The 12,344-nt window shown below is 47.5% G+C and overlaps 1 protein-coding gene across 2 annotated transcripts in view; it reads right to left on the reverse strand.

The window, feature by feature from the left end:
- The window catches only part of ARID1A (AT-rich interaction domain 1A), an 83,337-nt gene extending 83,083 nt beyond the window's left edge, over nt 1–254 (reverse strand). Inside the window, exon 1 of one of the 2 annotated variants that reach the window (XM_055703750.1) lies at nt 1–254. The gene's annotated coding sequence lies outside the window, so the exon portion shown is untranslated. The other variant, XM_055703752.1, reaches the window with a different exon arrangement.
- Nucleotides 255–12,344: the final 12,090 nt, after the last annotated feature.

Genomic DNA, 12,344 nt, shown 5'->3' on the forward strand with positions numbered 1-12,344 from the left:
CTGCCAGGAGGACGCCGCGTCGTGTGAGGCGGCGGGGGAGGGCTGAGGCACGACCCCAGACCCTCAACCTTAACCCAGGGGGAAAGTTTCCCCGAACTCTGCCGCTGGCGGCGGCGAGGGGAGCAGTGGAGGCGGCGGGCTGCCGGCCGCCCCCTCAGCGACACGCCGCACCGGCCCCCCCGCCGGGGGAGGGGGCGCTGTTCCCGGCTCCGCGCCGCGTTTTCCCGCTCACCCCTCCCTCGCGCAGAGCTGCCCGCACCGCCTCACTTCTCCGCGCCTCCGGACCCCTCCGCCGAGGCCGGCGCTTTTTTTTTTCACCTCCCCTCCCCCCCACTTCCCCCTGACTTATCCCGGCCGAGCCCGGGGGGTGAGGGCAGTGGGGAGAAACACTCCTCTTCTCGTTTCTGTAACTGTATCCAGCTAAGGGAGAACGGGACGGTGCCTTTTACCGCGTGAGGCAGGAGAGGCCGTTGGGACTACTTGGCGTTCCTGCCACGGTCTCGGGCGGAAGGAGCTAGCTGTGCGAGAGGCTGCGCGGTGCTGCGGCTCTTCTCAGCGCTTCCTGGAAACTCCCGCTTAGGAGCGAAAGGGGGGGGGCGGGAGAGAAAGAGTCCCAGGCCGTGAGCGGGGGGGGGCGACAGCCACTTCCCCACCGCCGCACCGGGGACGCGCAGCCCGGACAGCCCCCGAGCCCGCTGACACCCCGCAAATCGATCCCCTCACCCCCTTTTCCTGTGCTGATGAAGCAGAGAAGTGAGGGATAAACTCCCTCGTAACCGCCGTCCAGGCCGGAGGGGGCGGCAGGCCGCCCTTTTCCCTCCTCATAACGCGGGGAGCGCCCCTCAGCACGCCGGCGAGGGGTGGGAGCGGGGGAAGGTGGCGGGGGGCGGACAGCCTTCATGCCGGCTTAGCAGGGAGGGCGCTGGGAGGGAGGCAGGCAGCTTTGGGGGGGGGGGGGGGGGGTGCGGGGGCAGCGGCCTTCCCCGCCGCGACGGGGCTGGGGGCGGCAGTGCCCCCCGGGGGGCTGCGGGCCCGCGGTGCCGGCTGATGGGAGAGCGGCTGAGCGCCCGGGGGGAAGGGAGGTCGAGTTTGTAAATGGAAACACTGGTACATAAGCATTTAGCACAATCGGGCTGGAAAGCTCCAATTGCAAAGGGCTGAGAACAAAAAAAAAAAAAAAAAAGTAAAAAAGTAAAAACCCTCCCTTTGCTGCCCTCTGCCTGCCGCGGCGCTGGCAAGGCGGTGCGATGGCGGGCGCGGAGCGGGGGCGCCGCTTCAGCCGCCCGGGGAAGGGGCCGCGGACCCGGCAGGGACCCCTGGGCCGCCCCCGCCGCGCTCCCCGCGGGAGGCGACATTCACACGGCTCTTCCTGAGGGAAGAAACGGAGCGAACGGCGCCGGCTCGCCCTTTTCTTGCTCCGAACAAAAGGTTCACCTTTTCCTGGGGTGTAACGCGCCCCTCTGCCCCTCACCTCCGACGAACAGGCTGGGAAAGGGGCTGCAGCTCAGCCCCGCTCGGCTAAAGGGCACCTCCAGGCTGAGGGGGCTGTGGGGTCTGCGCTTAGCACTTAGAGTATTTAACGAGACATGAGTAAAAATGCATTGTGTGTGCAAGCCGCGAAAATAATGAAGTTGAAAAAACGTGAGGAGAAGGCAAGTCCGCCGATAAATGCCCATGATACGCAAGCAAGGACACACAGCATCAGTAAATACCGTATGGTTCATTAGATATGGGCTTTAGTGATTCTGCTTAACAGTCAAACACCCTATTTCCTCTGCCATCTCCAGCCTGTTCCCTTTCACAAGCTCATCTCTCCAACTCTGCTGGTTCCCAGTTTACCACCCTTTAAACGTGGAGGTCTTCCTCCTCTCTGTTTGACACACACACACACACACAAGACCCCCTTCCTCTGCTGAATCCACGAGTTTCGAGGGATGATGGGACTACTCAGGAAAAGCAGGCAACATGTAATGAAATTATGTGGAAGAGAAAGATCCATTATAGCAAGTAGATACCCGTAAATCCTGTTAGCAACCAAGAATTTCCATAGAAATTTCCTGATTCTAGATGCCCAGCACTTTTCATATGCTTCCACTTCCTTAACACCATTCCTAAATCTCCGCGTGCCTTCATTTACAAACCTAAAATCCAAATGTAAATTGAGGGTGAAGGTTGGCCTTGGCCTCCTGATCTCTTTGAAGTTGCTGTCTCGTTCATCAGTTTTAGCTCTAAATTATGTAGTTCAGGGTCTACTGGAAAGAGCAGCCTCCAGCTCTTGAGGACTAAGAGCGAAATGTCTCTCAGCTTTACACTTCTCCAGCACCGGTCAATTAAAGATGATCTGTTTTGTGGTTTAGGCGTCAGCTCCCTTTTAATATCTTTTAATTAGTTGCTTTCTTTGTTGCACTTTTATTATTTTGGTCTCTGTACTCCAATAGGTACAGAATGTCTTGTAAATATATGTATTTATTCTGTCAGCCTTGCGCCACTTCCCTTTTACCATCAAAATATTAAAACACAAAAGCTCATCAATTACTCATCAGCAGATCTGTGAATTTACACACAGACAGCTTTCTTGGGAGCAAGTCAGCAAATTAAAAACAACTCCTTCTAAAAACTTTGGCTGAGAATGGATTGTTTCCAGATCCTTTTTTTTTTTTTTCCCCTCAATAAAAAAGGCAGGTCCTGGGGAAAGCTAATAAACAGCCGCTATTGAAAAGCCGATAGCACACCACATTCTGATGCTAGTTGTTTCGGAGTAATTGCAATCTTGTGTTTAGATAGCAGGAGATAGGAAAATGTCACTTTGTCTACATGTCCCGTAAGAATAAATCATCCTGGATACTTCAAGGGGATAAAGTGTCTACCAAGAGCTGATTCAATAGTCGCACTGAGAAGCTTTACATTGCCTGGTAGGTAGTTTAAATTATCATGGGAGGATTATCAAAAGCCTAAAAAAAAAACCCCAATCCCAACACATTAAAATGAAGAACTCAAATTCTTCTTGTCCAATTGCAGGAAATTCGAGTGTTGAAGAGAAAAAGAAAAGCAGCCCACTGCTCTCCCTGATTTCACAAACTTTTAATTGAGGAAAAGTGGTTTATTCCTAAATGTCCTTTTAGTGTGCTCTTGTCTGAGCAAGTTATTGTTTGTGCTCTTGTTTTTATGGCAACCACTCCAGTATTGACCACTTTAATATTAACCACTTGAGTGTTTTTAGTGATTCCTGAGAACTGTGTGAGTGATAACGTGCCTCCCACACCCGCAGCCCGACGCAGGGATCCTCAGCACGACTGTCAAAGATACACCTTGAAAGGTTTCAGGTTCTGTGATTAAGTATAAATCAATTATTCTGGCTGAATTTTGTTCAATTAATGATGTTAATTGCCTGGCTGGCAGACAAGTTAGAATCTGAAACCGTTTCATAACTGATACTTAAAGATTTTGCAGTTGGAAGTGATTTAACAGTATTGTTGATAACAGATCCGATACAAATCCCTCTCCTGCTGTTTTGTTAGCTCTCCAGCTCCAGGTAGAAGGGCAGTCCTGCTTGGTTAGGGGAAAAAAAAAAAAAAGAAGGATAATCTGGTTGAGAATTGTGCTTTGTTTTAAATAATTACCAGATCTGGTGTAGTATTTTCACCTGTATTTTTAATGTTCCAGCTGACAATGTGGTATTTTGGTGGGGTTTTTTTGAAGTTACTCAAGTGAGCAGTGATCACTCTGAACCCAGACTAGCAGAATCTAGTAAAAAAGGTGTTACTTTTCTATTGCTGCTGTTCAAGTGCTAAGTGCATATTAAACAGGGAAAGCTGTGGTTATCAGACCGGAGTACTTGATACTCAGTACTCCCACATGGTATGTCTGAAGTGATGTTACTGAAATATACTGCAAGAGACTCTGCTCTTCATCTCCTGAGCCTCCCGCTAGGCCTCTGGCGGAGGATGAGGGAAGTTTACAGGAACTTCCCAAATGGGAAAGGGGGGAAAAAAGTCAGTTAAATTATGTATTTGTGAATCAGCAGCTGAAGAAACATTGTCATGTGAAGGGAATCCCACTACTAATGAAAGAAACGTTTCCACGCCTGCCTGCTTAAGTGAAAGCCTGTGCGACGCTGCAGTCCAGCCACAGCTCCCAAACCACGCGGACCCACGTCGTGTCCGTGCTCTGAGCGCAGGCAGCAGAAGCACGGGGGAGCACAGAGTGGGTGGCATTGGGGGAGCACAGAGTGGGTGGCATTGTCCCAGCGAGCCATGGTCCAGGGTCCCCGTGTTCACCTTCCCCACCTTCCCACCAGAGCCTGCGCTGCAGGTTGCAGGACCTGTACCTGTAGCCACGAGAGTGAAGAGAGGTGGAGATCATGGAGCCAAAGCAAACACGTTAGAGAAGTCAGGCAAGTACTTTTGGAGGAGGAAGCTCTGAGCACGCTTTTCAACCCATTGCACGACCTGTTTGGGATCTGGCAAGGCTGTGTTAGTCCTAAGGCCAAAGAAGTAAAATGCAGGTAGAAGACACCAGTGTCTCGTCTCTGTGGCTGCTAAGGAGAGGTAGTGAGAAGACAGCACAAGACAGAACAAAAATTGCCACGACAGCATGCTCATTTTTGAGAAAACACCCATTAGTCAAATTGTTTTCTTTGCTCAAATTTGACAGATCAGTTCAAGCCCACACACATCCTGCAGGATACACACACTCGTGTATCTAGCCTTATTTCCCAAACGGCTCCATCACCACACTAGCAATCACCTACCAAAGGCACCTCATTGCAAGCTGTAGGCCCTCAAGATGAAATAATTCGATATACTTACACCCTTTTTTTTAAATGAATGGAAGATGCTCTTATGTATAGGCTGAAGACACAGTAAGCAGCAGCAGAAGTGGCTAGACTTGTTTTACACTTTCTGGTGATGTCGAGTTGCCCTCTTACAAATCTTTTTGCTGTTCTTCTGGCCTCGACACATTCGGAATGATATTTCAAAGACCACTGATCATACCGTTCAGTAGCTGGAAAGAGAAAGCAGCCATGAATGGAGGTAGGAAGAGAGATAAAAGCAGTCTGTGCCCCAGCCCCAACATTTTCACAGTGCACATGGGCTGGTCGTGCAAACTAGATGCAGAGAGCTACAGAGCTGTTACGATGCAGTCCCACAACCCTAAATCCTGCACATTTAAGGTTGTATCTGATTATGCATTTCTGTATTTTCTGAGTATGTAATTATCTAGCACAGTACGTGCAGGTTACGGAGTAAACCCAGTTGGGAGTGGTGCACCAAGGAGGGGAGGAAAGGTCTGCATGTGGGGGGGTGGGTTTGTCTGTGTTGGGGATTGCAACAGTCGGCGAGTGCAGTGTGGAGGAAAGTCTTACCTGGGAAGAAAGTGAGATAAAATCGTGGCTTTGTGCTGCAAGGGGGTTATTGCCTCCTTGTAGACTACGAGGATCCAGAGCACCTGCTCAGGCATAGTTCCAAGCAGGTTACAGCTGAGGAAACAAAAGTTTCAGGCTTCTCCAAGTTGAGGAGTTAAAGAAATCTAAGTGTCCTTGCTGTAAATGCAAGGTAAATTATTCATTCTCTCCCTCCATCCCCCCCCTTCCCTCCCCCTAGTTCAGTTTTTCTTTTCATGCTTTAATCGTTTTGACACCAAGCTGTACAAAAGTAATTTAAAATTAACATGACTGACACTTGGTAGATAGCAGGACCTAGCGCAGGGCTCCACCTTCTACTGAGGACTGCGGAGAGGGGCTCTGGATTGGCTGCAGGTCCTCAGGCAGCTGATGGGGACCAAGGAAAAACACGGCAAACAATTAATTTGCTAATTTAGTTTTCTGTTTAATTTGAAACCAGAAAATTGTCAAGGCACTCATCAGCCCACGAGCAAGGCTGAGTGGACTTAGGGCAGTGCTGCACTCTTGACAGCAAAGAGGGGACACATTTGATTAGCCAGCAAAGCAATTTCTTCTGCCGGTACCAATGGCACTTAATAGGTTTGATGGAGTGTTTTAGCACTAAAGTTCTGCGGCACTGGGTTTTGTGTCACCTCTCCTCAATCCAGTACATTTTATGCATGTGATAACAGCCTCATGCACCGGGAAAGAGGTAACGAGCACACGGGCATCACAAAACAGCTGTGGAAAGTTGCCACCTTAAGCGCAGAATGTGCCGTAGCCCATCATTAACCCAGTACTGCCAAAGGATGCCTCAGTCAACCGGGATTCTTACAGGGGTAACGCCTGCGTGTGATAAATGATGGAGGGGCATAACAAGCCTGTATCGGGACTAGTATCCTTTGATGGAGAAATAAATACTCTAATTTGATTTCCTCCCTTCAGCTATGAAGGAGAGTATGTAATTTCAGATCTGTGAAGAGCAGGCCCTTTACACTCTGTTTTGGGCCTATTTTTGATGTAGTAAATTGAATTGTATCTATTTATTTCATGCACCCAATTCAGGATTTCACTAGTGGCTCACCAGAGCGAAAAGGTGCGAGTTTATGAGGACTGAGAAATCACCACAGCCCCGAACTTCATCTCAGGCATTTGCAAGGATTTGCTGTCGTGCGTGCGAGTGGGTGTACGAGAAGTTGTGAACACATTAAATCAATTAGTTTGTTACCAGCAGAGGGAGCGTGGGTCAGGGCTGGGTTCAGCGGGGAGTCAGTAGGCTAAAAATGGGACTGTCTCCCAAGGAAGCGTGACAGCACAGCTCTCTAAAAGAACGACTGTTGCAGCATCAGCACAATTTGTTTCCTAAATCCAAATGAACCGAGGGATAGGATCTCCTTTGCAAATCTGGGACCTTGCTTGGCCTTCTTAATTCACAGATTTCCTCTTCCCCTTCTAAATGATGCTCTCTGTAAGTCAAAGTCACTAGATGGTACTGTTGCTGTTTAATATTGACGCCTCTGTGGGCCAGCTATTTGGGAAACTCACATTTCTGCTGAGAGCTGAAGAAGGGCTGTGTAATTTGTCAGGGAGACGCAAGTGGGGAGCCAGGGAGAAGAAGTAGGTCAGATCTGGTTCCTGGGATTCAGCTGTCGGAGGGGAAGCGGAGGGTTGGCAAAGATTTCATCTGAGCAGGTTTGCTTCCAGGTTTGCTGCCCAAAGGGAGAACGGGGTCAGGCCCTCCCGTAAACACTGTGAAACCCAGCTCTTGGTCAGCCTTGCTTGCAGGCAGGTGCTGCTGGAGGTGGCTTGGGCTCAAGAGGAAGGACAAGCCCTCTGCAGCTGCCGTAGGTGGAAGTTGTGCTGCTTACTGACCTCCGTGCACGTGGAGCCAGCCTCCTGGCAGGAGGAAACTACAAGCCAACCTGAGGTAAGCAACTGGTTGCACAAATGCCTTAACTGCTCAGAAATACCCCCAAGCTTTCAAATGACATCATTGCCTGGGTGCCATCCCCGCTAGGAGGTCACCAGCCTCTCCATTGCGGATGGTAACAAACAGGTTATTGTGCTCTGCTCCACAAACAAGCCCCAGCCCTCCCAACCGCCAAAGAGACTCCTTCCCCGGTCAGGCAGCCCACGGAGAGCTGCCTGCCCTGCCTTCACTCGGGTTTCTATTAGAGGGGAAAGTCAGGCCAATTAAATCAGGCAGCATTGAATCTCTAATTGACATAAATGAGACAGACAGACAGCTGGGAAGGCTGGGGGGGGGGGGGGAGGGAGGGAGGGGGGGGGGGAGGGAGGGAGGGAGGGAGGGAGGGAGGGAGGGAGGGAGGGAGGGAGGGGGGGGGGGGAGGGAGGGGGGGAGGGAGTGAAGGGGGAGCAGGTGCCCTGGATGAGAAAGAGATGGAAATGCAACCTAATAGTACTGCAGCTTTTCTTATTCTGTATGTTTATATTAGCTAGCAACATCTTGAAAAGTGTCTGAGCTCCTGCTGGAGATAAATCAGTGAAATAAATACAAGTTACAACCATTGTGTAGCTGATCAGGATGTTCCCCAAAACCTCCAAACAAACCCAAAGCAAAAAACAACCCTCAAAAGGACTTATTTGTGTAGTTAAAAAAAAAAAATAATCTGTTTTTTCCCCATGCAGTTTGAACACAAGGCCTCACAGCTGAACAATTACAAAATAATTTTAAATCATATTTGTTTAGTTTTCTACATCTGAGAAACACTTGCCTAGGTGTTTCCCCCTCTCTTTTTCCTTGAACAGACCCTTCAAATAGCAACTTACACAGAAATAAGTTATTTAAATTCATACATTTCAGAAGAATGAGGTAGGAAGGGGAATAACTTACCAAAGTGCCATACGGCCGCAGTGGCACTGCGGATGGAACCAGAATTACCAGCCCTTCAGTGGGCGTCCGCCCTGGGAGAGCGTGCTGCCTCACCCAGGGTGGTGTCCTTACGGAAACACAAACTGTTGGCCATTTTCTTGAAACACACTTCTCATGTGGTACAGGGGAACAGAGGGAACCTTGCAGGGTACAAAAGCAAGGGCAAAAAATCCATCCTGAGTGGATGTAGGTAACAAGGAAGGGGGAAAATTCAGTTTTGTTGTGCTGGTAAATCCCCCAGCAGCACAAGAAGTCAGAAACTCTGGATTAGCTCTTGCAAACCAGAATGAAAACAACCTGTATCTTAGTTTTAAAATAATGAAGATTTGCATACTGGGGTGCAAGAACACCAGAAATGTTTTTCACTTACATTTCCAGAAACTTTTGTTTCTCTTCCTGAATATTTCAATGCATTTTCCTTCACCATTTTCCCAGCTGGGATAATTTTTGCCAGTACAGACAATTCTTCATGGTATCCATGGGAATTGCCTCCATAATTAGATGTGCACCCAGTACACAGATCAGAGCGTTCAAACCCAGCAGCTGGAACTAGGAGGCGGGTCTGATTAAATCTGCTCTGCCACAAGGAGAAAAGCCAGCTTTAATGAAACATCAGAAGAGCTCCCTACCCCTTCTTTAAACAGAACAGGAAAAGGGACTCCTGTTTTACTTCGTGAGTCGCTGCTCATCATATGCTCACAACTCACTGAACAGAGGGGGTGTGTAGCAGCAAGTGATCTGGGGCCTTGAAATTGGGGATCTGTCTCATTAAAAAGCATCTAATTGCCACCAATGGCATTTATTGCAGCAGGCTCACAGTATGCCTTCAGAATTACAGTAAAGACTGGAAACATTAGCAGTTGCAGACCGTGGTTTTTTTCCTGGATAGTTTAGAATAACCCTTCCTCAAGCCAGTGAGATCAGGGTCAACTCATACGTGCCTCGTAGAGGAAAAACTTCTCCTCTGGGCTTCCTGCCCTGACCAGAAGCGATCATTTGCGTGCATCCACGAAAACACGCGCACAGCCAGCCAGCAACTCTTTCTTTGTTTTCATGGAAAGTAAATTATCTCTGTTACTGCACACTCAGTCTGCATTTAACAGCCTGCTGTACAGAAAAGGGAGCTGGTGAAAGAAGCAGGTGGGTGGACAGAAATTATTAATCCGATATAAGCTTTTTTACCTTTAATTGTTTTTTCCACTTGGCGTCACAAACCCCATGATGACCGGGGGCTTCCCCGCAGGCTGAGGCACTGAGCTGGCCAAGGAAGGCAGGCGGTGGGTATGTCGATGGCACAGCAGAAAAATCATGCTGTAGGCCTGCAGTTCTCTACCTTTTTAAAAAGAAAAAAACGAGCTGGGAGTTGGGGTGGAGAAGACATGTTCAAATTACAAGTAGTTTGGTGGGTGGGAAAAAAAGCGACTTTTAACAAATAATGATTTTCCTACTGCTTATGGCAGCAGAGGACACCGTGGGGATGGGGGATCAAACACGGCTCTAGTCTAGACACAGCTGCAATCCCGCCTGCCTTAGAAGTTCATACAGCACAGGCAGAGGAGAATTTAGCATATCGTTTCCCTAACATGATTAAAATGCAGCTCCCTGTCCTGGGGTACTGACAAATCCTCAAATCTATAGGCATTCAAAAACACGTTACCGTTTCCACTGCCGAAGAAGTAATTCACTTTGCAAATGTGGCAGTGGAGACAAGCGATGCTCACAGATCCCGACTGATGGAGGTTTCTTTAACTGAAGTTTGAACTCAGCCCTCCTTGTAATTCTGTAATTTGAATATCATTTTCACAAACCTTGCAAGAAGCAGATGAATGAGAGGTTCCTGGCTTCGAGTCAAATGCTGCAGTAATTAAATGTTTATAAAACACTTTAAGCATGCAAAGTGCTATTATCATAGACAAGAAACCAATAGACTATGGCAGATTGGAGCCGGATTTTGAGGCGCACCAGCAAACACAGCTCATTTCTCCCACTACATCTCGCTTTTAGAGTTGCTAACAGAGGATTATGGAGACCATTACCAGGTTCCTTTTATTATAACCAGAATTGCTTTCTTTCATATGAACACGGGTGATTCAAAAGTTTTTCCTTCTGTAATAACTATCCCAGTAGAGGGCCAGCTTACTGTTTATCTTGTGAAGAAACTACCCCTAGGGAAATGAGAAATTGCTGCGATTTCTGCTATCTCGCATAAAACTGAAGAGGATCCACCTGTTACAGGTTTCTAACACCATCTGCTGTTTAAAAATAAGACAGCATTTGAGCTACGCAGCACACAGGAGTTTATACTCGTTTGATAAACCAGAAGTGACACCAGCTAATCTAGAAGGTTTCTGTAATTGGCACATTTCACTTCTGTTCTTTCAAGCCCTGAACATATTTCGACTTGATCTTAATTATAAAGTGAATTACTTCTTCCCTAGAAGACCCAGAAACCTCACGAGCAGCAGGTGAAAACCCAGTCCGCACCATAAAACTTAAAACTTGATCCACAGTCACAGGATCCCATATTTTGAGTATTGAAGCAGGTTTTGAATCAGTGTCATTCCCCTCCAAAGCCTGGCCCAAAGAACCTACGTAACACACAGAAACTGAAACACAAGAAATTTCATCTGAATATGAGGAAAAACATTTTCTTAGGAGACAGCCATAGCCCCCATAGGGTATGAGGAACTCCAAGAAAATCATTCTATTAAAAATAAAAATATTTACCTTTTGCTGTCTCACGCTGCTGCCTGTATGACAGAATAAATACTCTAACCGAGGATTCTTTTACTCCTTCCTATTGAAAGTGATGCAAACTTTTGTCCCAGGAAAAATAATAGAGCCCTGGAGTTCACTGCACATCTAAACCGAAGGCTCAGCACCGATGCTCCTAGGTTTTTTTGCATGTGTTACAAAGCAAGGAGTTAATCATAACAGCAACACGTTTTCTAAAAAAAGATTTTCTCCAGATGGGTCCCTAAGGAGCTCAGCCATTCACTCCGAGACAATGCAGAAGTTTTATCACTGCAAGTTTAGACAAAAATCACCCCAAATTGTAAAGTCTTAACAGCAAAGAGAGGATGCAGCTATGCAACCCTTCTCTAGTCGTATCACGTCAGCCCATTTACAGCATCACCCTCCATATTTAACATTTATAACCCCCTCCACACACATCATTTGAAGAGTCGGTGGCTCCTTTTGTAAGCGATCAGCTTCTTACCCCAGCACTTTACATGCACTTCTTGACAAAAGAGACCTTTTACATGTCAATTTATTTTCAGACAAGCATATCTGAAAGGGAGTTTCTCTCCAGAGTAGAATTAGTATTAATGGCAGGTGTTCCAATGTAACACAAAAGGAGGAAGGCAGCAAGTTAGCTGAGCTTAAGTAGTAAGACAGCTTGATGTTTTAATAACCAGAGGCAAGAAAATGGAGCAGCAGCGGACCTCCAGCTTTCATAGCATGAATGAAGGTTTTATTCAGAGCCCCCTATGTACTTGCCAAAGAAGACCTTGAAATATTTCAAATGTTTTCTTTGCGGTAAAAGAGGGATTAAATTGTTGAATATTACATGAAAGCGCAGTGTCTGCCCCACATACCGTCAAACACACTTGTAGTCACCGAGTACTTCCGAAGCCTCCCACGTTCTTGGGAAGGCAGCAGGGGCTACCACGAGGAGGTGGTAGCACCCAGGAGGCCACCAGCTGCGCAATTCACTGTCCACAAATGCCTAAAGACGCAGGAGAAAGAATTACATGAACTAATTCGAAGGTGGGGACTTGAAGAGGGTATTTGCATTAACTGGATAGAAAGTTAAAAAACAGATTGGTTGCTCAGTGAAGTTTCACTAAGGGGAAAAAAAAAAAAAAAAAGACCATTGCTGAGGAAATTACTGGCCTTTAGTTTTAAAGGCAGCCTAAAGAATCATGATGGGAATATTTATCAGGCCAAAATACATTTATTTATGCTCCAGTTAATTTGACAGAGGTCAGTACCACATCATTAAGAGGAAGGCACGACTACTTTACACAGTGGGAAGATGGAAAACAGCCTCTCAGCTGGGTCAAC

Source organism: Falco cherrug, chromosome 3, assembly GCF_023634085.1.
Source record: "Falco cherrug isolate bFalChe1 chromosome 3, bFalChe1.pri, whole genome shotgun sequence".
Lineage (NCBI taxonomy): Eukaryota > Metazoa > Chordata > Aves > Falconiformes > Falconidae > Falco > Falco cherrug.